This window comes from Medicago sativa, chromosome 5 (assembly GCF_051527215.1).
Source record: "Medicago sativa cultivar Bolivia chromosome 5, Bolivia_mono, whole genome shotgun sequence".
Classification (NCBI taxonomy): Eukaryota; Viridiplantae; Streptophyta; class Magnoliopsida; order Fabales; family Fabaceae; genus Medicago; species Medicago sativa.
In genome coordinates, this window is record NC_140753.1 from 37,348,713 (window position 1) to 37,354,712 (window position 6,000).

The following is a 6,000-nucleotide window of genomic DNA, read 5'->3' on the forward strand; positions in this document are numbered from 1 at the left end:
GCAATCAAACCAATTTACTGCCTAGTGGCAAATCAAAATAACCTTTATACATCCTAAAATACAACGTAGTTGAATTATTGAGATTAAAAACAGTCCTCGTGGGATCGATATTTTACTACTTCGATAGTATTTGGTGCACTTGCCAAACGCCTATCAGTGACCTTTCGTCTTCCACCGATGATAACTCAATTTGAACACTATTTTAGTCAGGTTACTTGAATATATAACCAATGAACAAGTAACTTGACTAAAATATTGTTTACATAGAGTTTTGATCCTGGAAGACGAAAGGTCACAAGGTGTGGCCTTTCGTCTTCCAGGATGATAGCTCGATTTGAACATTATTTTAGTCAGGTTACTTGAATATATATAACCAATGAACAAGTAACTTGACTAAAATATTGTTTAAATAGAGTTTTTATCCTGGAAAACGAAAGGTCACAAGGTGTGACCTTTCGTCTTCCACGATGATAACTCGATTTGAACATTGTTTTAGTCAGGTTACTTGAATATATAACCTATGAAGAGTAACTTGACAAAAATATTGTTTAAATAGAGTTGTTATCCTGGAAGACGAAAAGACACAAGGTGTGACCTTTCGTCTTCCACGATGATAACTCAATTTGAACACTATTTTAGTCAGATTACTTGAATATATAACCAATGAACAAGTAACTTGACTAAAATATTGTTTACATAGAGTTTTGATCCTGGAAGACGAAAGGTCATAAGGTGTGGCCTTTCATCTTCCAGGATGATAACTCGATTTGAACATTATTTTAGTCAGATTACTTGAATATATAACCAATGAACAAGTAACTTGACTAAAATATTGTTTAAATAGAGTTTTTATCCTGGAAGACGAAAGGTCACAAGGTGTGACGTTTCGTCTTCCACGATGATAACTCGATTTGAACATTATTTTAGTCAGGTTACTTGAATATATAACCAATGAACAACTAACTTGACTAAAATATTGTTTAAATAGAGTTTTTATCCTGGAAGACGAAAGGTCACAAGGTGTAACCTTTCGTCTTCCAGGATGATCACTCAATTTGAACACAATTTTAGTCAGGTTACTTGAATATATTCGTCTTCCAGGATGATAACTCGATTTGAACACTATTTTAGTCAGGTTACTTGAATATATAACCAATGAACAAGTAACTTGACTAAAATATTGTTTAAATAGAGTTTTTATCCTGGAAGACGAAAGGTCACAAGGTGTGACCTTTCGTCTTCCAAGATGATAATACGATTTGAACATTATTTTAGTCAGGTTACTTGAATATATAACCAATGAACAAGTAACTTGACAAAAATATTGTTTAAATAGAGTTTTGATCCCGGAAGACGAAAGGTCACAAGGTGTGCCCTTTCGTCTTCCAGGATGATAGCTCGATTTGAACATTATTTTAGTCAGGTTACTTGAATGTATAACCAATGAACAAGTAACTTGACTAAAATATTGTTTAAATAGAGTTTTGATCCCGGAAGACGAAAGGTCACAAGGTGTGACCTTTCGTCTTCCAGGATGATAGCTCGATTTGAACATTATTTTAGTCAGGTTACTTGAATATATAACCAATGAACAAGTAACTTGACTAAAATATTGCTTAAATAGAGTTTTTATCCTGGATGACGAAAGGTCACAAGTTGTGACCTTTCGTCTTCCAGGATGACAATTCGATTTGAACATTATTTTAGTTTGGTTACTTGAATATATAACCAATGAACAAGTAACTTGACTAAAATATTGTTTACATAGAGTTTTGATCCTGGAAGACGAAAGTTCAGAAGGTGTGGCCTTTCGTCTTCCAGGATGATAACTCGATTTGAACATTATTTTAGTCAGATTACTTGAATATATAACCAATGAACAAGTAACCTGTCTAAAATATTATTTAAATAGAGTTTTTATCCTGGAAGACGAAAGGTCACAAGGTGTGACCTTTCGTCTTCCACGATGATAACTCAATTTGAACATTGTTTTAGTCAGGTTACTTGAATATATAACCTATGAACAAGTAACTTGACTAAAATATTGTTTAAATAGAGTTGTTATCCTGGAAGACGAAAGGACACAAGGTGTGACCTTTCGTTTTCCACGATGATAACTCAATTTGAACACTATTTTAGTCAGGTTACTTGAATATATAACCAATGAACAAGTAACTTGACTAAAATATTGTTTAAATAGAGTTGTTATCCTGGATGACGAAAGGACACAAGGTGTGACCTTTCGTCTTCCACGATGATAACTCGATTTGAACACTATTTTAGTTAGGTTACTTGAATATATAAGCAATGAACAACTAACTTGACTAAAATATTGTTTAAATAGAGTTTTTATCCTGGAAGACGAAAGGTCACAAGGTGTGACCTTTCGTCTTCCAGGATGATTGTAACAGCCCGATTTTCGCTAGTTTTATTTTATTATTTATTTATGTGTGTTATATGTGCTCTTATGTGATTATTTTCCTCTGTGTGTATTTTTGGTTGGGAATCGTAGAATTCGGTGTTAGAAGGGTATTTTAGTCATTTTGGACGTAGGGGCATTTTGGTCATTTTGAGGGCAGTGTCAATTTTGTAATTTTGCAAAAAGTTATTTTTTTTTTGGTGTTTAGTGGAAGTTATTATTTTACCTAGTTAGTAAAGAGGGTGTAGTAATTATTTTAATTACCGTTGAGTGACCGTTAGTGTTATATTTTACCGGTAAAAGAGTAGTAACATTTTTTAGGTTGAATTAGAAATGGGTTAGGCCCATTAAGGTTTAAGAGATAAGCCCAATTGAGTAGAGCTATTATATAAACTCTAGTTGTGGGTGAAACTAGGTTTTACAAACATTATTCATTTCATTTCATTTGGGAAGAGAAGAGATAGAGACTAGAGGCAACAACAACAACAAGGGTTAGAAGGCAAAGAGGGGATTCAACATCTAGGAGCAAAATTGAGGCATTGGGTTAGAGAATCTTGGTGTTAGAGGTAAGAGGGTTAGATTTCAACCATAATTCACAACTTTTTCTCTTTACCCATTTTTGTAAAATTGTTGAATTGAACCTATTTGTTTTCAAATTCGTGTTCATGTTTTGATGCAATGTTTGAGTATGTAATTTGAATGATAATTGAGTTGTTAGTGATGAAATTACATGCTTAAGTGGTGGTTATATGTATACTTTGCATTTTTGTCCAAAAATGGTGATATGAGATGTTGTTGTGATGAATTGTTGGTAAATTCATGAGATATAGCTACTGTTGTTGCTGATATATGTTGTTGTTGATGAATAAAACATTGGGTAATCATAATTGGATGATTTTGTGTTGTTTTTGAATAATTGATGAAAAATGGGTCAAATGATGATTTTTGTTTAGAGAATGTTTTGGGGCAAATTTTATATGGAATTGAGTGTCTTTTCATGTTTAGAAATGTTTAGACAAACTTTGGGATCAAATTTGGGCATTGGGAAGTCAAAATTGGGGTTTTGGGGTGAAAATGGGGTTTTTCCCGAGAGGAACCTGTCACAACTCGCACTGGCGAGTAACGTTTACTCGCAATTGCGAGCACTCGCAATGGCGAGCAACCTGCTCGCAGTTGCGAGCTGTTCAGTGCAGGCCCCCTGTTTTTGCGTTTTCGTGCCTTTTCACTCGTTTTTATTTTGAACTGGTTTTTGGTGAAAACATGAATATTGTAGAGAATGTTTTTATCTTTCTAAGGGCGTTGGTTTGACTTGAATACGATTTTTGGTTTGCAAGTTATGGGGAAACTACTCTTGAAACGTTTTATTGAAAAATCCCGCGTAACTCGTTCCAAGTCGACCCAATCCTTGTGGAATGTTTTTAATCTTTGAAAACTTGATTTTTAAGAGTGCAACAGTGATGGTTAAGCTGTGTTGAGGTGAACCTACTCATTTTTGGGAAATTCTTTGAAAAATGATAATGGAGACGAACTTTGTGATTTTTATGAATTCGTCGGATTTGGCCGATGAAATGCTTACGTATCCTCTACTGCACACACATGTGGACTGTGAGAATACAAGGCATAGGCTATTGAGCTGGTTTACTTGGTTTTGAATTAATTTTTCGATTAATTTTAAGTTATGACTTGGAGAGACGAACTTGACTAAAGATGACTTTTGTGAATCAATTGATTGTGAATCCTTTATGGAGAGTTATTATATGTTATGTGGGGATGATTAGTGGTGTGTTTATGTGACAACTTCATGTTGTGTGATTTTTGGATGTTGTTGGTAATTGTATATATGATATGTGGTGGTGAATTGTTAATGATTGCATATATACAAGTATTGGTGATGGTGAGGTGATTATTGTTGTGTGAACATATGCATTGTAGTTGGGTCATATGTTCATGCATACATGACTGATGGTGGTGGATTTATATCCAATGGAGGTGATTACGATGTCCTTGAGGTGTTTTGGTACCACATGCATCCAGATGAGTCTAGAGACATTGCATAAACTGTTGGTAGATTGAATTGCATTAAGATGTGTTTGGTGGTTGATTATTGCTAATTGTACTTGCGGATTGAATTGTTAATTGTTGATTGACAAGGTGAGGTTGTGATATGTGTAAGATACACTTGTGGATATGAACTTGATATGATGATATTGAATGATCTTGGATTATTACATGTTGTGAATATTGTGGAACTATGTATGAATTGTCATTCTTTATCCTTGATTATATCTTTCATTTCCAAAGTTCTTATTAATCTTATATGGATTATGATGATGTAATGCTAACCCTCAGTGGTTTACCACCTACCTTTCTGTATGGACGGGTAGATGGAGTGCAGGATGCTTAGTGTTGCTTGTTGATGCCAAGGAGTGGAGTCCTCTTTTTCATGCAAGTGTTTAGATTAGGGCTCTGATCTAGGATAGTCTTTGCATGTTGTTATTTGACTTTATATTTTGGAATTGTTGAGCTATTTTGTTATTTGGAGTTTGGAGAATACATTTGTATTTTATTGGAGATCCAGATATGTCTATGAATTATATGTATATGTTCCGCTGCTATGTGATGTGACATGATCTTTATGCATGTATGTATTGTGGTTTATTTGAAGACGTAGCATCTATTTCTAGAATATGGTTGTATATTCGCGCGTTTTACCGCTTATTAGAAATAGGGTGTTACAAGTTGGTATAAGAGACGTGGTCGGTCTTGTCCAGACCAAAACCCGTTGAATTCCCAGTTGTATGCGACATGTACGGAAGTACTGTCGGTACTTGTTTTGTTGTTCCGTTTTTTTAGGTGGGCTTGAGCTTAGTGGGGGAGTAGTAGGTTGCTTCAGGTTTGTTGGTCTGGCAAGGGAAGGTATCTTTGGATGCAGAGGCTCAGTTGGTTGTGATTTGTGTTAAGGTTCTTGTTGATTTTGAGTTGAATCTTGTGTGTCTTCTGTTGAAGCATATGGACGTTATTTTTGGTATGGATTGGATGTTGACTTTTGGTGTTAACATCAATTGTTTGACCAAGAGTGTAACGTTTTTTAAGCCGGTAGCTGAGGAAGGTGGGAAGTTCTTGACCGCGGAGCAAGGGAAGAAGTCCTTGGATGGCGAAGCTAGTGTGTTCATGATGTTTGCTTTCTTGAAGGAAGATAGTGAGAAAGGAGTTGGTGATTTGCCGGTAGTGCAAGAGTTTCCAGAAGTTTTTCCGGACGACATTACCGAATTACCGCTGGAGAGGGAAGTTGAGTTTGCAATTGATTTGGTTCTGGGAACGAGTCCTATTTCGATTGCGCCTTATCGGATGTCTGCATAAGAGTTGGGGGAGTTGAAGAAGCAGTTGGACGAGTTGCTCGAGAAACAGTTTATCAGGCCGAGTGTTTCTCCGTGGGGTGCTCCTGTGTTGTTGGTTAAGAAGAAAGATGGAGGCATGAGGTTATGTGTGGATTATCGGAAGTTGAACAAGGTGACAATCAAGAATCGGTATCCGCTTCCGAGGATTGATGATTTGATGGATCAGTTGGTTGGTGCAGAAGT